Source organism: Schistocerca cancellata, chromosome 5, assembly GCF_023864275.1.
Source record: "Schistocerca cancellata isolate TAMUIC-IGC-003103 chromosome 5, iqSchCanc2.1, whole genome shotgun sequence".
NCBI classification, from domain to species: domain Eukaryota; kingdom Metazoa; phylum Arthropoda; class Insecta; order Orthoptera; family Acrididae; genus Schistocerca; species Schistocerca cancellata.
Window position 1 is genome coordinate 433359249 of NC_064630.1, and position 21600 is coordinate 433380848.

The 21600-nt window shown below is 40.3% G+C and overlaps 1 protein-coding gene across 1 annotated transcript in view; it reads right to left on the minus strand.

Moving 5' to 3' along the window:
* LOC126189040 (cell growth-regulating nucleolar protein) overlaps positions 1-21600 on the minus strand; it is a 69186-nt gene that overhangs the window by 40058 nt on the left and 7528 nt on the right. The gene's annotated exons all lie outside the window — the stretch shown is intronic.

Consider the following 21600-nt stretch of genomic DNA (forward strand, 5'->3'; position numbering starts at 1 on the left):
TCACAGCAAGTCACGTGGTGGAGCCAGCCACCAACCAATTGCAGTTCTTTCTCAAGAATCATATTCAGACAGTTTTGCTGTATCGTACTTATATGTGTAACCTTGTCAAACATAGCTGGCTACATGAGGCACGGAGATGAGATGCCTAAACTGAAGATTTTGCCGTCTTGCATATATCAAAAAATATATTTACGTAATCAAAGCAAAGATGCATCAATTTCTGGATGTTTCTGGGACATTTCTTTTTTTACAGAAAACTGAAAACAACTATTTAAGGATTCAAAAGTTTTCTACCTCCCTTAGCAACTAATTTTAAGGAAGCAACCTGACAATGAGGCAAAGGTCTTTTCTTTATTGTTTTAGTACTATACCTTGAGATTAAGTAACCTATTGCACTTAATTTGGAGAGTTTGTAGTGAAAAATGTGATCTCCCAAACTCTTTGCTTTCAGTATTATGTTGCTGTGTAGAAAATGTAGCCAATATATATAAATAGTTTTAAAAGCTGCATGGAACTGTGAACTACCATCGAAACGACAGCCTGCAAGGGAATGGCACATCCTGCCACAGTATGTTCCCTACAGGCCTCCTTCATGGCCTTGTCGGCCTCTTCATTTCCCCAAATTTCCATGGGTCCGGTACCCAACAGAAACAATACCTCCATCCCTGCAACTGTACAAAGTACAGCTGGTCGTACGTGAACTGGACCAATTTCTCTACTGGCTACGTGCACTGAAACAACTGTAGGACACTAAGGGAATCAGAGCAGATGAGAAAGTTGTGTGTCCTGATAACACCTCATCTGCTCCAATGCCTTCAGGAATACATGGAGCTCTGAGAAAATACATTATAGCTGTAGGGAAGGCAAATCCTGAAGACACAGTCGGGGAAGACGGAATAGTCAAGGGAGACCCCCTTGTTGGGAGCCATCTGTATATACAACTGTAATGTTAGAAAATAGAGATTAAAATGTAAAATTGGGAGTGGTACCTATATCAAAATTCATCAAGTCTAAAATAATTCCGGGCCTCTATAGACGACAAGGTGCGGATCTGCTCCAATCTTGGTGTAAAACATTAAAACCAGCCACACAAATCTCTCAAAGACAATCCTCTGCATGTATCCCACATGGCCAAGCTCCTCTGTACCAAGAATAAAAGAGTTTTCTATTGGTAGCCGAGAAACAGTACAATATGCAGGCGAGTATCGTATGGTCAGTATTTTATAGACCTGTCGCACCATGAGGATTCGTTGCTGGATGTGAAGTGGTGACTCACCAGCCTCAGCACAGAGGCTCAGTATAGCGGTGCCGCAAAAGGCTCCAGTGGCCAGCCCAAGTCCTTCATGGTGCACCGTCCAGCATTTTTAAATAAGATGTTCGTGCAGATCCATACAGTGTGCACCCACAATCAGGCCGAAATTGCACAAAGGTCCTATAAAACTGGAGCGCAAGTCTGGACTACTCACCATGAACTGTGGCTAAGACATTTTAAAATGCTGAGTGCTTTCAGGGAGCATTGTTTAAGGTCTATAAAGTGTGGCAACCATATAAACTTTGAGTTACATGTGATCTCACCATGTCTAGTTAAATGTGAGGTCCAGTAATCTCACCATCTCTTTAAAACTAACAACAGTGTTCCTCACCCACAAATCAGGAACATTTACAACTGAAAGGAAATAAAGACACACACACACACACACACACACACACACACACAGACTTATCAGTTGAGAACTTAAAACTCCTGTTCTCCACCCATTCATCCAAATGACAAAGAATCAGTTGCAACCGACGTGTTGTTGTAAGGACTGAAAGGAACAAAAGATACAGAAGTAGTCAACAAATCAAGATCACTAGACAGGGCATTTAACAATGGACACGATATCATTGATAGCTATGGCAAAGATAGTCACACTTACAACACTATCTTGGGGGTATCACTCTCCTGCTCAAAATGGCCAGAGAGAACATCAACTCGATAACTAAAATAGTGGGGTGAGAGGGAGGGCCATATAAAGATGTGAAGACATACTCAAAAACCGCACTCGCGGAGCTGCCCGAGAATAATATGCCGCCAACTATATCATAGACCGTCTCAATATAAAAAAATATACTCAGCAGGTGAATGATGGTGCAGGAAAGTTTGTTGCATGGCAGCTTCAAGGACAGCAAGGTCATTGAAGGTGGAGGGATAGCTACTGAAACCATACTGAAAGCAACTAAGCAGCTGTCCTGATTCTAAGATCAAGACAAGGCATTGGCTGACCATCTGCTCCAAGGTCTTTCCCACACAACTAGTGAGGGCCAACATTACAATGACTACTTGGACCCGTTTGGTGCATACCAGGATTTAAAAGTGGAATTAAAATGACCTCTCTCCACAAGTTAGGAAAGTGACCTGATACCCAAATGAGTTGGAAAGGACAAAGAGGATTTCTTTGCTCCACCCTGTGAACTGCCTTAACATACTGTAATGGACCCTACTGAGACCAGGTGATGTGTCACAAACTAACTAATGCAGAATCCGACTCCCACAGAGAGAAGGGCAGTTGTATTGTTCAATCAATGGTGGAACTTAAAAGCCCTAATTGCCCCTCTCAGTGATCACTCTGCAGCACCAGAAAGGTGAATCCTGGCTGGCAGTGGCAGTAACTGTGGAAAAATAAGTCACCATTGTCTGCGCAATTTCTCGCAGGGTGGTCTGGAGACCTACTTTCCCCATTACAGCAGCCACTGGCTGCTCCAAGAAATCCTCCTGATGGCCTCCCATACAACTATACTTCTAGTGGAACAGTTTATGGTGGTCAGGAACTATTGTCACAATCTCTTCTTGCTCTCCCTAATAATTTGCTTACATTTCACCCTTGCTACCAGAGTGCGAGGTTCTTTCCAGTTGGCCGGTACTTGAAAACCTGCACAGAGCCACCCACCTCAATCTGACTGCAGTGTGGCATTTGTCGCTCCACCAAGGGGCAGGTTGCCTTTTCATCTGGCCTGAAGACTGTGGGACAGATGCTCCAAAGGCACTGTGGATCATTTGAGTAATAAGATTCACCCATGCCTGGATGCTGTCACAGTGTTGAAACACAGCAAATTGGCTGTAAAGTGTCCAGTCTGCCCTAAGATGCATCCATCGTGTGGCGGATTTCTCTGTCTGGCAGGTGAATCCAGACCAGTAAGCAGTCACTTCAGTGCAACTCGTCGACCACTTCCCACTGAGCTGTGTGTATGTGCAAGACTGGGGAGCATACCGAGAGATAGACAGCAGTGAGCGACACTGTTGCAGTGCTGAAGTGTGTGTTCCAACTGTACTGATCCACGTTCAACAAACATGCACTTGAGGTCAAGAGAAGGCTCTATCACTGGGACAGATGGTTGCAGAGACCCAAAGCATATTATGTGCATTAAAATCAACACACAAGATGAAGAGGTACAGTTTTTATGGAGGACATAGCCACATTGCTCAGAGAATTTAAAATGTGTCTCTTACACACACACACACACACACACACACACACACACACATACACACCGGTCGAGATAACAGACATTCCTCCAGATATGTCCTGAAACCATTCTCAAGTTCCACTTCAGAATTGATGCCATTTCAATGGTAAGTCTTTTTCCTTGTCACTCCTTTGCGGTGGGGAGATTGCATTGGAAGGAGGCAAGCGGGTGGAGGGGTGGGGGATGGGTGGGGGGGGACTTGAGGGACTCGCCAATTTCCTCTTGCAGATATTGACATCCATACCATCACAAGTATGGTCACCATCTGGTCCATCAGACAGGATCAACGCAATGTGGTCTGATGGCTTCAGTCCTGGTGGTTTTCGTCCCCCGCTCGGATTTTGGGGACAGTAGCACAGCCATTTTAACAGAAAACATTTGCTAGATATTATCTACTGCCCGCTGTGAGAATCCATTATCCTTCCCGACACTCAGCTCTGCAGCCATTACTATTGCTGTGGTGGGTACGTACAGTGGTTGTTTACCGATACAGGCTTACAGCTGCATTTACAGGTGCAGGTGGAGGTGCCCTGATCAACTATGACAGTAATGGTACCAACATCGGTTCTTGGCACAGGCAGCTTCAACCCTGAGGTAGACAACTGTACAAAAGTGTGCGTGGCCTTAAGCATCTTTTTTGTGTCCGAGTATGAGAGGTGTTGCGTCACTTTAATCTCCGGATCTTCTTCTTTGCACCACATGGGATGTGGTTGGGAGCAATTGACACAGTACGCAGTGTGATTGTTGGAACCGACGGTGATATGAAGAAAGCATTGACACAAAGTAGTATCCATGTCCATAATGAGCCAGCATGTCACAGCTCCTTTCCAAGCCCAGCCTGGAGCTCACTGTTGACTGGTTATTCTCCAAATAATTTTGCAGTCAGTAACTTGTTTACTTGGTTAGCCTGCAGTGTGTAGATCAGGAAACTGCTGTTATGAAGCATCTTCATAGATTTAAGCTACTCTGGAAGCTTCTCTAGAGTTTTATGAATGTAAAAAGGCAACAACTTTTAAATGGAGCTTCCAAACACTTTACAACAATAAATACATTATTAACCACAGGATGTGGTTCCATTATTCAGACTGAATGCATTCAAAGGTGTCTCAGATCAACTAGCCACACTGCTCAATAGACCACCCAAACCACTGGCAGGATAAGAAAGAGATTTAAGCTTCATAGAAGTTCCATGAGCAGCTACGGAATTAAGTGTCTGTCCAGACAAATCCCTTCTTGCCTGGGTAAGCCCTGTACAACAGAGATGCGGTAGTCTCCCTGGAGGCTGCCTGCCAACAACTGTTCCAGCTCAAAAGCCACAGCTGATTTTGTAGGCAACTGAGGAAACATGAATTGTAAACGTGACTGGTAAACAAGATTGATAAACATTTGAAACATCACAATTACGCTTATGGACAATCTGAGACTTGTGGACTTCACAAAGGGCTTCAAAAACTTTGTGGAAAGTAAAAAAAAATCAATACTGTAACATCTAGTAAAAAATCTAACCAGACACATTTTACTGGAGAATCTGCAACTGTAACAACAAGCTATCTTGAAGTCAGTTAAATAAAGACTCAGGTAATGCTGTTTGGCCAGTGAGACATATGTTGTGTGTTTCTAAAATTCAGAATAAAAGATGGGAAAAATGGTGTCAGATTTTCAATATTCAAATGTTTGCACACATATCTGGTGAGCAGCTGAGGCGAAGTATGAGACACTAAATAAGAAACAAGGAAACATTATATCTAGCAAAATGCAACAGGGGTAGCAAACTGGTCCATACATGGAGCATAAGTCGCATCTAATGTACAATACCATATGGGGGATAGTTAAGCTCCAAGACGTTTCAAGGTAAGGTGCAAGTGAATGAAGCTTTGTAACACGAATGATTATCACAATACAACATAATGCATTGAAACAGCAGTGCCAGCAATAAAACAAGGAAATGATCGTATAGCATTGTTGCCCAGGAGGTCCCAATCGAGGGAGTTCAGCCGCAGTATTGCAAGTCCTCTTTCGTTGACGCCACTTCAGCGACTTGTGAGTCAATGGTAATGAAAATGACACAACACCCTGTCCCCTGCCAGGAATCGAACCCGGGCCCCCTGTGTGGTAGGTGGTAATGCTACCACAACGCTATGGAGGCAGACAGTGCTAGCAACAATTACTTTGTAAAAGGTAGTCATGTTGTTCACAGCATGCATCATGCGGCATTTTAGTATGTCCTGCAATATCTGACACAGAGATCATTGAGTAAAACTTATGGCTCACAATTCCAAGGCATTATTCACTGGCTGGGTTGTATTTACTTTATTCAGTGGTCAATTAATGGAAGTAACAATGGTTTGTCTAATGCAAGTAATATTTGTAAATTGCTATACATCCACTTTTCATCTCCTTTTGCCATTATTGTGGATATGCAGGTTTATCATATGGTGGTTATTAAATGACATCTATGGAGAAGATTAAGAGTTATCAGTATTTGCAATGACCAAGCAAGAGGATCACACGACAATTTTTGTAATTTTTTATTTATAGTACATGATTGAGCTGTTAATAAAATACTGATATATCAATATTTTTTCCCCAAAAAGTATTGCTATATATCAGCAATATTTTTTCTCCCAATATATTGATATCAAAACGGCAATTTTGGGTGCCGGTATTTTAATTTTACATTTTTTCACAATTTTTAGAGTACATTTGAAGTTGTTTCCCTGAAATTGCAGTAGGATATAATTTTACTTTCACTGTTTCTCTTTGACTGTGTGAAGCAAGTATATCTACGTCTACATCTACATCCATACTCCGCAAGCCACCTGACGGTGTGTGGCGGAGGGTACCTTGAGTACCTCTATCGGTTCTCCCTTCTATTCCAGTCTCGTATTGTTCGTGGAAAGAAGGATTGTCGGTATGCCTCTGTGTGGGCTCTAATCTCTCTGATTTTATCCTCATGGTCTCTTCGCGAGATATACGTGCGAGGGAGCAATGTAGTGCCTGACTCTTCGGTGAAGGTATGTTCTCGAAACTTTGACAAAAGCCCGTACCGAGCTACTGAGCGTCTCTCCTGCAGAGTCTTCCACTGGAGTTTATCTATCATCTCCGTAACGCTTTCGCGATTACTGAATGATCCTGTAACGAAACGCGCTGCTCTCCGTTGGATCTTCTCTATCTCTTCTATCAACCCTATCTGGTACGGTTCCCACACTGCTGAGCAGTATTCAAGCAGTGGGCGAACAAACGTACTGTAACCTACTTCCTTTGTTTTCGGATTGCATTTCCTTAGGATTCTTCCAATGAATCTCAGTCTGGCATCTGCTTTACCGACGATCAACATTATATGATCATTCCATTTTAAATCACTCCTAATGCGTACTCACAGATAATTTATGGTATTAACTGCTTCCAGTTGCTGACCTGCTATTTTGTAGCTAAATGATAAAGGATCTATCTTTCTGTGTATTCGCAGCACACTACACTTGTCTACATTGAGATTCAATTGCCATTCCCTGCACCATGCGTCAATTCGCTGCAGATCCTCCTGCATTTCAGTACAATTTTCCATTGTTACAACCTCTCGATACACCACAGCATCATCTGCAAAAAGCCTCAGTGAACTTCCGATGTCATCCACCAGGTCATTTATGTATATTGTGAATAGCAACGGTCCTATGACACTCCCCTGCGACACACCTGAAATCACTCTTACTTCGGAAGACTTCTCTCCATTGAGAATGACATGCTGCGTCCTGTTATCTAGGAACTCCTCAATCCAATCACACAATTGGTCTGATAGTCCATATGCTCTTACTTTGTTCATTAAACGACTGTGGGGAACTGTATCGAACGCCTTGCGGAAGTCAAGAAACACGGCATCTACCTGGGAACCCGTGTCTATGGCCCTCTGAGTCTCATGGACGAATAGCGCGAGCTGGGTTTCACATGACCGTCTTTTTCGAAACCCATGCTGATTCCTACAGAGTAGATTTCTAGTCTCCAGAAAAGTCATTATACTCGAACACAATACGTGTTCCAAAATTCTACAACTGATCGACGTTAGAGATATAGGTCTATAGTTCCGCACATCTGTTCGACGTCCCTTCTTGAAAACGGGGATGACCTGTGCCCTTTTCCAATCCTTTGGAACGCTACGCTCTTCTAGAGACCTACGGTACACCGCTGCAAGAAGGGGGGCAAGTTCATTCGCGTACTCTGTGTAAAATTGAACTGGTATCCCATCAGGTCCAGAGGCCTTTCCTCTTTTGAGCGATTTTAAATGTTTCTCTATCCCTCTGTCGTCTATTTCGATATCTACCATTTTGTCATCTGTGCGACAATCTAGAGAAGGAACTACAGTGCAATCTTCCTCTGTGAAACAACTTTGGAAAAAGACATTTAGTATTTCGGCCTTTAGTCTGTCATCCTCTGTTTCAGTACCATTTTGGTCACAGTGTCTGGACATTTTGTTTTGATCCACCTACCGCTTTGACATAAGACCAAAATTTCTTAGGATTTTCTGCCAAGTCAGTACATAGAACTTTACTTTCGAATTCATTGAACGCCTCTCGCATAGCCCTCCTCATACTACATTTCACTTCGCGTAATCTTTGTTTGTCTGCAAGGCTTTGGCTATGTTTATGTTTGCTGTGAAGTTCCCTTTGCTTCTGCAGCAGTTTTCTAACTCGGTTGTTGTACCAAGGTGGCTCTTTTCCATCTCTTACGATCTTGCTTGGCACATACTCATCTAACGCATAATGTACGACGGTTTTGAACTTCGTCCACTGATCCTCAACATTCTTCTTCCTTCTTCTTCGGTTATCAACCCACAGGTTGGTTGGCAGCAGCACGCCATTCCGTTCTTTTGTCAACTTTCTTCTTCATATCTGCATAGGTCTGGCACCCGATGTCATTTATTACTTGTTGAATGTAGCTTAATCTAGGTCGTCCTCGGCGAGTTCTTCCTTCAATGATTCCTTCTAATATTCTCTTAATGAAATTGTTATGCCGTAAAATGTGACCTATGAAGGTTATTCTTCTTTTCTGTATATTTCGCCAAAGAGATCTGTTTTCTTTCACTCTTCTGAGGACATCTTCGTTTGTAGCCTTATCTCGCCAGCTGATTTTTTCCATTCTCCGGTAGCACCACATTTCGAATGCCTCTAATCTTCTCTTTTCTTCTTTTCCACAAGTCCAAGTTTCACATCCGTAAAGGGCTGTACTCCACACATAGGTTTTCATGACTCTCTTTCTTACGTCTAAACTAACATTTCTACTCGTCAGTAAGTTTCTTTTTCCATTGAATGCTATTTTGGCAAGTTGTATTCTGTTTTTAATGTCACTTTTGCTCCTTCCATCTGCTGTTATTTTGCTACCTAAGTAGTTAAATTCTGTAACCTGCCCTAGTTTCTCTCCCTTTATTGTTATTCGTATGGGTTCATTGTAGTTCAGGGCGCCACTCACCATCACTTTAGTCTTTTTCTTATTTATTTTCATTCCATACTGTTCTTTTAAGGTGTTTTCCATTTCATTGAGTGCGGCTTCTAAATCTTCTTTCCTTTCTGTAATTATGGCGATATCATCTGCATATCGCAACATATCTATTTTCATTCCGTTAAGTTTTATTCCTACTTCAATATTCTCTCTTATTTTGTCTATTGCTTCTTGGATATATGCGTTGAAAATTACTGGAGATAGTGGGCATCCCTGTCTCACTCCTTTCCTTATTCTTGCTGTTTCTTCTTTGTTTTCCTTCTTAACTAAGGCTGTTTCATTTTGGTATATTTTAAAGATTATCCTTCTATCATTATATTTCAGACCAGCCTTCTTCAGAATTCTAAACATTTCTGGCCATACAACATTGTCAAATGCCTTTTCGAGGTCTACGAAGGCTATAAATACTTGTTTGTTTTTGGAAACCTCAACATTATCTGTACTTAAGACAAAACTTTTGTGTTGAGCCAACAGGTACTCTGAAATCTGCTTTTTGTCACTTTTTCTAAACAGAAAAATCTTCCTACCCTTTTTAATATTCCTATTTACGGCTGAAATCATCGAGGCCATAACCGCTTTCTGATCGCTGATTCCCTGTTCTGCGTTAACTTTTTCAAATAGTTCGGGTCTGTTTGTCACCAGAAGGTCTAATATGTTATCGCCAGTCGGTTCTCTGTTTAACTGCTCAAGGTAGTTTTCAGATAAAGCACTTTAAAAAATTTCACTGGATTCTTTGTCCCTGCCACCCGTTATGAACATTTGAGTCTCCCAGTCTATATCCGGCAAATTAAAATCTCCACCCAGAACTATAACATGGTGGGGAAATCTACTCGAAATATTTTCCAAATTATCCTTCAGGTGCTCAGCCACAACAGCTGCTGAGCCACGGGGCCTATAGAGGCATCCAATTACCATGTCTGAGCCTGCTTTAACCGTGACCTTCACCCAAATCATTTCACATTTCGGCTCCGTCAATTTCCTTCGATGCTATTGCACTTCTTGTCGCTATAAACACGCCTCCTCCTTCACTGTCCAGCCTGTCTCTGCGGTATACATTCCAATCTGAGTCTAGAATTTCATTACTGTTTACATCTGGTTTCAGCCAACTTTCTGTCCCTAGTACTATATGGGCGTTGTGACCGTTTATTAATGAGAGCAGTTCTGGGACCTTTCTATAGACGCTCCTGCAGTTTACTATTAGCACAATATTGTTATTCCCTGTTGCATTTTGCCTACTCCTATCTTGCCGCATCTCAGGAGGCATCTTGTCGGGCCTAGGGAGGGGATTCTCTAACCTAAAAAACCCCCATGTGCACTCCACACGTACTCCGCTACCCTTGTAGCCGCTTCCGGCGTGTAGTGCACGCCTGACCTATTCAGGGGGACCCTACATTTCTCCACCCGATAGCGGAGGTCGAGAAATTTGCACCCCAGATCTCCGCAGAATCGTCTGAGCCTCTGGTTTAAGCCTTCCACTCGGCTCCAAACCAGAGGACCGCGATCGGTTCTGGGAACGATACTACAAATAGTTAGCTCTGATTCTACCACGCGAGCGAGGCTTTCCGCCTTCACCACTTCCGCCAACCGCCTGTACGAACTGAGGATGACCTCTGAACCCAGACGGCAGGAGTCATGTGGCACAAAAGAAGAACTCCGATTGCACTGGGGGATGGGGGTGAGGGTGGGTAGGGTACCCATTCGTCCCATTTTTCCTGGGACAGTCCCGTTTTTTACCAAAATGTCCCGCTGTCCCGAAAGTTTTTTTTGGGGACGCTCAAAAGTCCCGTTTTTTTATAATTCCGCTTCGCTAGAGTATTTTACCCTACTGGTTGTTTGACTTACTATTAACTGCGCAATTATTTACGCTAGGAAACGTGTGACGACTTTCAGTACACCCCAAACATCTACCGAACTGTCACAAATCGCAAGTAATTTTAAACGCACTATACGTTACGAATAACAACAAAGATTCTTCTCTTCTAAATCGATCCACTGAATCCGTCCTTTCGGTCCACAGATACTCTACACCACTGATACTTGCTCTCTGGCTTTTGTCACCGCACTGTTAATGTTTTGCACTGTGCAATCACTGTGTCATTATGCCAAAACGAAAGTGTAATTTTAACAGCAATATAAAAAGTGAGTTTCCTTTTATCACTGGTAGTTGAGAAACTGTAGAATGTACGTTGTGCAGATCAAAATTTGCTATTGGTCATGGTGGAAGGTCTGACATTGTGAATCACATTAAGACGAAGAAACATCGCATGAGTGATCAAACGAAAAGAGCAAATAAATGCGTGAGTGACTACTATGTAAACTTAAAATCAGTAACAGAAATGGATAGGCAGTTGGCAGTACAAGGAGCTACGTTTACATACCACAGTGCAATGCATAACCATAGCTTTAAGTCAATGGACTGTACTACAGCAGTTGTTAAAAAACTTTTCAATCCTAAATTCACATGTAGACACACAAAATGTAATGCAATCATTTCAAATGTTATTGCACCGTATGCAGCTCAGCAGGTTTTAAATGAACTGAAAAGTGCTCGATTAATTTCTGTAATGACTGATACATCGAATCATCTGGATTTGAAGTTGGTTCCTCTCCTTATCAGGTATTTTCACCCTGAAAATGGCATCACGGTGAAAGTGCTCGAATAGGTTAATTTATCTGGAGGAACTTCAGATTTACTTCAGAATTATGTGCTGGAGGTTTTAAAGAAATATGATCTTGAGGGAAAGGTGATTGCAGTTTCTGCAGACAACACTAACACCAATTTTGGTAGTAAGCAGAAAAAAGGAAAAAACAATTTGTTCTATAAACTGTAACAGAACACAGTGAATAATATAGTAGGTGTTAGCTGTCCAGCACATGTAGTACTCATTCCTTACAAACTGGCTCAGATTGCCTACCCATCGACTGCCAATTTATTGTAGACAAAATCTACCAGCATTTCCATATATATACAGTAAGGGTTGAATCTCTGAAGTCATTCTGTAAGTTTACTGAAACTCAATACCAAACTGTACTTGGGCACAGCAAGACAAGGTGGCTATCTCTGCTACCAGCATTGGAAAGAATTGTAGAGATATTTCTTGCCTGGAAACCATATTTCATTTCCCTTCATAAGTGTCCTGTTATCCTTAAACAATTCTTTGATAGCCTTGTGTCTACTGTTCTTCTACATTTTCTTGTTAGCCAGCTAAAACCTTCCTCCACAACAATTAAATGTATTGAGAAACAAGAATTCACAATACTGGAAGTTTATCAAAAAATAAACAAATTATTGGGCAAATTACAACGTAGAAAATCTGAAAGATTTCTCACATCCCTTCTATATGAGACTCTAAGAAAGGTGGAAGAAGAGGGTGAAATTACTTTAGAACAATTTCATATTTATGCTGACATCTTCTACGACTCTTGCATTGAGTATATTAAAAATGGTGTTTACCATTTCTTACACCTTTTAAAGCATTTGACTGGGTTAATACTGAAAAGGAGCAGCTCCAGTGAAAGGATATTCAGGACTGTTGTGTTTTTGTTAAAAGTATTGTACCAAATTTTCATGTGCACAGAACTTCATAAAAAGTGAAGAAGGAGACAAAGAAAGTGTTTACTTGTGTAAAATATTTTTTCTTATTTCAAAAGTAAAAACATTAACATGAAAAACATGATTGATTTGGTGGAGTTTTGTCTGGCAATTCCTGGGTCAAATGCTGCTGTGGAACGTGCGTTTTCGTTAGTGAACTCTTTGTGGTCATATGAAAACAACAGAACGAAAGTTGAAACAGTGAGGGCCTTGCTCATTGTCAAAACACTTTAATGGTGTATCGTGTACTGACTTTTATGATACAATATCAAACTAAAATGCACTTCTTGATAAAGTATATAAAAGTGAAAAGTACAGTGATAGCAGAATAATTGTAAAAAGTGATTTGGGATCATCTGAATGCACGTTGTAAAGGTAAACTTGTATGTGTATCACATTTAGTCAATACAATATTTATGTCCCATTTTTTACTTCATCGTACCAGGTTTTTCTCTAATTTATTTTAAATGTCCCCTTTTTCAATGAAAATGGAATGGACACCCGGGGCGGGGGGGTGCAGTGTGAATGGAATAACAAGATTTCCGATATGAAGAACCAGCACACCAGTTAAGTTAAAAAAACCATTAACGCAACTAGTGTGCTATTTATTCATGTTGACATTCTTCAAAATCAGTTGCTGAAAATGATGAACAAAAATCTAGAAGACAAGACTGGTCGTTGTGGTGGGTGGAGGTGTAGGGGGGTAAATGCTGACATAATCGGTGCTTAGCACTAGCAACAGAAACTGCAATGTTTAGTTTCACCACGCAATTTTGACACTACAACTGCTAGATTGCTGGCATTTGCTGAAAAAAACAGGGGAGTCGACATGAAGTGTTCTGGGCAAATCTGATATGTGAAGAAACCGAACGATGGACCCATCAGACACCTTTTAATGTGGCACTTACAAGCTGTTACGAAAGCGGTTATCGTCAAGTGTGAATGTGCGTCTTTTCGTTTCAATTTTTGCTCTAAGGTGAATAGGCAGGCTGCTGTATCTGAGAGTCAAAAGACAAATAATGTGAGAAAATGTGTCAACAAGTAGACTGTTTATAAGCCAATATCAGTGAGCGCTATACACCACTGCACTGCTTTTGACCAACATTCAAAAAACATTCTTCAGAATATGGTAAAAGCACTGGCTTTATGCTTCACAAAAACTAACCTGTAACAGTGAAAGTTAATGATGCTACTTGAGAGAGAATTTTTCAGCATTAACAGGACTGTCATCTTAATATCTCTACTAAATAAACTTAATTGTTCTGAGACTGTTGGTTGTTTACAGAACACAAAACATGTAAATGGAGATCCTGGAATAACATTTTCCTCTATGAATTAATGTTGCTGTGCAAACAGTAAAAACAATCCTTGGAATCATCAGAAGATGAAAAATAAAACAACAATCCATAGCACCATCAGGGGACAAAGAATAAATTAAAATCTTGTTGTTCTATCCAATTGCAAGTATCAAGAAAGGAGCTTTTTCCATATTGACATGCATATTTTATTTGTGCTTTGTTTTAGCTAAATAAAAAACAAATTGCAGCAATACATAGCAATGAAAATACATCGACATGAAAATGTTCAGCAGAACGTTATAATTATATTTTCCCCTGAGACATTTAAGTCTCTTCTTTATCTAAGATAATGATCAAAGCAGAAGATATGAATTAAAATTTGTGCTGTGGCTGGGACTCAAACCTGGGTCTTCTTGCTTGCTAGGCAGAAATACTAACCGTTACACCACTACAGCACTATAGTCAACGTAAGTTGAGTGCCTTCCCCAACACAAACTGCAATTCATGTCTTCAGATTATTTTCCCTTATATTGTCACTATTGCCAGGGCTCTCCGGCATTGGAGACAACGTAACGGAAAATAAACTGAAGACATGAATTGAAATTTGTGTTGGGAAGGGCACTCAACTTGAGTAGTTCGTGCAGCAATGTTGACATAGTGCTGTGGTGGTGTAATGGTTAGCATTTCTGCCTAGCAATCAAGAAGACCCAGGTTCAAGTCTCAGCTGCAGCACAAATTTTAATTCATTTCTTCTGTTTCAATCATTATCTTGTTCAAAAGAAGATAAATTTGTGACTCTTTCTTTGTGAATGGACATACTACCTCTTTGTAAACTACATAAAAATACAAAATATTATTCCCTGGATTCTCTTATCTAGTAACGACACGAAATTTTGAAATACCAGTAAGGAAAAAATGTATTCAATTTGATGCATGTAAACAACAGAGCAATGCAATAAAACACAGGGGCAGACTCACTTATCAATCTTATTCACTTTCTCATTTATATGATCTCAAAGATTGAATACAGCACCCTTCAATGGATGACATCTAGTACCAAGGTCTGAATTTACGTAATCTTATAAATAACTGGACCTTAGTCTTGCTTTCTTCCCCTTCTGTACCATGCCAAACATTTCAGCAAAATTTCCTCCTCACTGTCTAATTACATGGTTACTTCAGAAGTCATCATATTTATTCTCCAGTTAATCTCTTTAACCCAGCACCAAATTGCCAGATATATTATACCAAGTTTATATTCCACTTAGGTGCTACTCTGCAGTGGTACATATTCTCCACACTATTCCTAAAATATAAGTTAACTGTCCCTTTAGGTGTGTGTCCACTAGTAACTTCTGCAAGTGCTTGCTGAGGTGTTTACGTTACAACAAAAACTTGCACGAGTTCACTTTTGCAAGTCAATTGTGCAAATTAATCTCAGGAACTTACTGCAAGTACTTGCAGAAGTGTCTCCACTAGAGTTGCTTCATGTGATGGACAAGTGGAAGTATATAGGGTTATGCTTACAAACCAGAGCAACTGCCACTGTTGTCAGATTATTATTACCACTACTAAAGTAAAACCGTGACGAAAAACAAAAAGTTACAAAAGAAAGAAATTTTTGGGTAAAGTTATGGGTACAGAGGTGCACACATTTAAACTGTCAAAAAACACCAATGAAGGAAATAAAATCAGAGGACTTCATACACATTAAAAACATTCTGAGATTGTATGCAATTTTCAAAAATACATTGTCTATTTAGTTCACTAAATTGTTCAAAACCAGGATGCAAAGCAGTATCACCAAGAAATGACCTTTCAGTTATTCCAATTTTTGCACAAAGCATTTATTACTTTTATAAATGTGTGTGTACTGCCATTCTACTTCCCCTTCTGGTGAAACAAAGTAATCAGTAAATTCATTTCACACTGCCTTGGCTGACAGCGGCCAATTATATATGTTTATGGATTCCCTTGGTACATTTGTTTCGGTTCAACTGTCTTGGTGCCATTCTCCTTTTCAATACTGACATTTTCGTACGGTACTGAACGCATGAAACACCAGTTTGAGAAAAACTTTCAGCTACTGGCAAGTTTTTAGAGTACTCACAGCAAGATGCAAGAAATTGTTTCCATTAGCTTCCAGAAGCTACTTCTGCAAACTGATGAAAACTTGAAGTCGAATTTCTGCAGCTATTTCCATCTCAAATACCCCACAGAAGCAGCTCATGCAAGTAACTTGCAAAAGTTGCTAGTGGACATGCGCCTTTAATAATGAATGGCCTTCCTGTTGCAATAGTCATAGTAAAAGTATGATGTCATGTACACAAACCGTCTGAATAGGGTAAACTTCATTCTGCATGCTATCATAATTTAACTATTTGTGTTTTGTATTTTCTCGGGGAAGAGATTGGAGACCAGCACAGCAGTGGCCTGAACCAGGATGGAAAAGCATTTGTAAACTCCCTCAGACTGCTCAGGTTAATCCTACCCTGTGCATGAAACTACCTTGTATCCTCTCAATGCACAATTTTTCCTGGTTTGCTAGGAAATTTGTTACTTTGCAGTATTCATCTTATTGATGTTATTCACCATCAAAGTTGATACTTACGTACACAATGTGGTGACTATAGCCTCTGCTTCTACTGCTGCCACTAATGCCCTCCCCAGATGAAGATAGTGACAATCATCTACAAGACTGCATGGCCATGTGTGCTAGACAGTACCGACCTTCACCCCCATCTATGTCACAAGCAGTTATTTTATCCAAGCTACGAATATCAAATAGAGTCGCTCCTCTCAGACTGCAGATTCCTTTGTAAGCTTGTGGCCACAGTATCACATACTCACAGACCAAGGTGCAATGGGGCAGGAGCTGGTGACAGACATCAAGCACAGAGAGCAGCATGTTCCACTGTGCTCATGCCACTCATGAGACTCATTCACACTTAAATGCTGTTGGTAACAGTACACTACACTCTCAGTAATTCAGCCCTCAGTAGTCCGGCCTCTCAGTAATCCGGCACATATCCAAAAACACATAATGAATTGCCCTGCGCATCAATGATTACTTAAACAATGCTTTATATACTGTAGTTGAAATTGTAGCTTTCTTTACAGTTCAGAATCATGTCTTCTAAGGGGAAACACGTCACGCTAGACTTGAAACAGAAACTCGAAATTTTAGACAAGTTAAATCAAGGTTCTTCACAGAAAGCCACTGCTGTCGAGTTCAATGTTGGACGAGCAACTATTTATGACATCAAAAAGAGAGATGTTGTTCGATAGTACTCAACACAAATGAATAGAGAGTTGGGAAAATGGAAGGTTATGCGAAAGAGTGGAAATGAAGAACTGGACGTAGCTGTTTACAGATGGTTCATACAACAACACAGTAAAGGAATTCCAGTCAGTGACCCGATTATAAAGGAAAAAGCAACTGCATTTAACAAACGACTTGGTGGTAGTAACTTGTTTGCAGTGGGCGAAAGTTGGCTATGAAACTGGAAAAAACGACATGGCATTTGGCAGCTGCCAGTCACTGGGGAAAGTGGCTCAGCTAACGATAAGGATGCTGATGAGTTTGTAAGCAAGATACGGAAGATAATGGAGGAAGAAGATTTAACTGCTGATGCCTTGTATAATGCTGATGAAACAGGATTCTTTTACAAGATGCTTCTTTCAAAAACATTAGCTGCCAACAACGAGAAGGAAGCTCGTGGTTACAAGTAATAGAAACAGCGTGTAACATTAATAGTGTGTTGTAACGCAAATGGGAGTCATAAACTGCCACTTATGATGACTGGAAAATCCCAACATCCATATTGTTTTCAACACACTGACATAAATACTCTACCATCGCAGTATTGCACTCAGAAGAAAGCACGGATGGGCAGACAAATATTCTCTCGGTGGTTCTATGAAATGTTTGTACCAGCAGTGAGAAAAGAGCTGAAGAAGAAAAAGCTTCCACTGAAAGCTATCCTTATAATTGGCAAAGCTCCCAGTCATCCTTCTTCAGATATTTCTCTTAAGTCTGATGGTATACAACCACTCTTTCTCCCACCCAATGTGACAGCCCTAATTCAGCCCATGGACCAGGGCATTTTGGAATTAATTAAAAGTCATTATCGACATTCACTTCTCATCTCCTTGTTGAACGAAAGTGAAAACGACTATCGAGACTATGCTGAAGCCGTGAAAAGCAATTAACATATGTGATATTGTTTTTCAAGCAGCCGAAGCATGAAATAAAATGGAGAGCGCTACCGTAATGAAGAGCTGGAGAAAATTGTGGCCATCCATTGATGTCGAGTTGGATCCAGTAGCGAGTGACAGCAATGAGCCAGTCAATTCGGAATCATAAATTACTTTGTACACTGATATGTTCCACAACCTTCCAGGAGGAGGAGAAGAAACTGATAATGCATTACCAAGTGGCTGAATGAGGAAAATTGTGATACGGACCAAACTTGAACAGGTGAAGAAATAATCAAAAGCATGTAAGAAAGTAGTGATGAAGAAGTTGACACAGGAGGGGAGAGCTTGAAGATTTCTCACACTGCTGGTGCTGAAGCTGCCGAGGTCTTCCTGGAGTACATCATGCAACAAGCAGATACATGCAGTACTGATGAGATGCTCGTAAAGTGGTTGCGTGATAAAGCATGCCACCGTCACGTATCATCATTGTGACAGTTAAAAATTAGGGACATGTTTCATAGTGAGTGAGACAACAGTGTAATTACGTACAGTATATTGTACACTCATGGACTAAGTTTTATTTGAGAATTAATGTATTTCTGGATTTAATAAAGTATATCCTCTATGTTTTAAAATTGTATCCTTTGGTGTAATAAAGTAAAGTACACTACATCCCCTATGTTTTCAAAATAAATGAATAAAATACAGTTAAGACAATAATCCGGCACTTCTGCTAATCTGGCACCCACATGTGCCAGGAATGGCCAGATTAGCAAGAGTCTAGTGTATTATGATGACAAAGATGTTCTACGGCTATTAGACAAAACTTACATTCTACTACACAGACACAGAATAAGTTGGGGAAGTATCAGCTGGGAAAATTTCCAGCTAATCATTTCTAATTTTGTTAGGAATTTGTGCAAGTGAATAACAGATAAATCAGGTACCTAATCCATTGCTTTGGATTTTCCTTCAGTTTTACTTGTTTACTTTTACATCATTTGAAACGAGACTGCATAAGTTTATTTTCAAACTTCTTATAGTTCTGAACAGTGCCATGCTAAAAGTATGAGTAAACATGCATTTCTTTTGCTCATTGTCTTATTTAATTTCCCTCAGTTACATATACAATTAAAAAGCTAAACTGCAATTGAAGGTTCAGGTATAGAAGATGGAATGTAAAATAAATTCCAGTAACAGATTTAGAAAAAGCTTTCATTCAATTTCACTGGAAAATTTTAATAACTTGTCTTAATTAACAAAGGAGTTGTCCAACTTTCGGCATGTAAAAGTTATGGGAATAAGTAGCATCATATTTTTGTCTTTGCCCTCTAGTTTAATAAAATTTGCTTCACTACTTTGAAGTGGAAAGATAACGAGATAGGGAGCTGTATTTGGCAGAACACGTGTTTCTCAATACTATTCTTAATTTCAAATAGTGACTGAAACCAATACTGTTAGTCCAGTGGACTATGTTCAAGTGCTAAAGAGAAGGATGTGAAGGATTACTCTTATGTCACATCTTGAGGAATAGTCAGAGCACAGTCATGACAGTTTCAGAAAATGAGTATTATTACAGCAGACAAAAGTTTTGCTCCTAGGCACAAGTGGAATGAATTAAAATTGTAGCTGTTTCCAGATACTGTGACATTTGGAAGCAAAAGTGCTACCAAAATATTATGATAATAAAACAAGATATTCATTAAACATGTTCTAATCACACATACCATTTCTACAGCAGGGCAATCGACATTGACACACTTTGCCAATTTTCCGCCCACTACCAGTATGCTCGAGTCGTCTCATTCATGAGGCCCTGTACTCTAGCAACGAGTTTCTCGCTACTCCACTCCCATGCAGCTACTGATGTCACATGTAATGAGCAAGCTTGATGTTCATGCTGCCCATCTCTAGTATCCAACTTCCTTCATTTGAAGAGAAATTGCGAGAATGTCAAAGAGGTATATAAAGAAACTGCAGCAGTTTTTGATGAATTTGCATACAATTCTCTTCATTTTTCCTCTCTCTTCTAGCAATCTATCATTTTCTTATGAATGCACAAGGGTCGAATGTCAAATATTATGATAGTGGATTCTAAATAAGAATTACTTTGTACTTAATGGGAGAATGTTTCTAAGGGGCTAAAACTACTTCAAAGGAACAGAAAGGTCCATTAATCATAACTTATTTCAATTTAATGTTGTCCCTTCGTAACCACATTCAATCAAGTCCACATCCGAAAGCAGGTTCCTCAAGGAATTTAACAAAGTCCAGACAATACAGAACTGCATCCTGGAGAGAAAATGCTATTTATACAAACATTACATATGTCTTCATTACAAGCATAAGAAACTTCAAGAATGTTCCAGAAATGAAACATACTGAATAATAAATATTTGAAGATGATAAGGTTCGAACTGTGACCCACAGTAAGCCAGCCAGCAATGCTAACTGCTATTCCACACTGCCATACTGCATGCAGCACAGCACACGGCAATATGAATACCGGTATTTCTGCACAGAGTGGGAAAAAAATTTACTCCCTGACAGGCACCATATCATATAAATTAAACTAATTTTAATAGCCAGAATGAATCTTTCGCCCTGCAGCAAAACTATGCACTGTTTTGGAACTTCGTGGCAAATTAAAACTGTGTGCTGGACTGGGGCTCAAAACCAGAATCATATCTTTTGTGGGCCATATTATGACCGATTCTGTTATTCAGGCACAACTCACAACCCAGAGAGGACAGGTGACGGAATTTGTCTGGATGTCGGTAAGAGCTAAGTCCGTGAAAGAGTGTGGTAGGTAGGTGGTTAGTGTTCAACGTCCCATCGACAACGATGTCATTAGAGACGCAGCCCAAGCTCGGGTTAGGGAAGGAAATTGGCCATGCCCTTTCAAAGGACCCATCCCGGCATTTGCCTGAAACGATTTAGGGAAATCACGGAAAATCTAAATCAGGATGGTTGGAGACGGGATTGAACCGTCATCCTCCCGAATGCAAGTCCAGTGTGCTAACCACTGCGCCACTCCGTGAAAGAGAAAAGAGTCCAGACTGAAGTCTTGATCTGGAACATAGATTTATCAGGAACTTCAGACATTATGAAACTGATAGTATATTGTCAGTTATATTAAGAAAATTAAGAAAGTTTCCACTCCTATGGTCTGTTATTATCCAACCAAACATTTAATCTGTTTTGGCATACCTTCATATAGTCTTTCAATTACAAACAGTGTTCCCGAAGAATATGCTTATGTTTGTGGCATGTATGCTCATCCCTCGTCTTTCATCAAATGACTTCTTCCTACAATTTATCACTTTCTACTACAGCACCAGCACTACCAACACACAGTGCATTGGATGGCAATTTCACACTGGTTACCATCTCTCCTGTCTCCTCTGCCCATCCTCCAATTTCCTCACCACCTTGTGGGATAGAGCTAGAGGTAAAAGGAGGAAATACCTACCAGTTAACCTCATCTCCTGAGGAGCTCTAAGCAACTGGCAC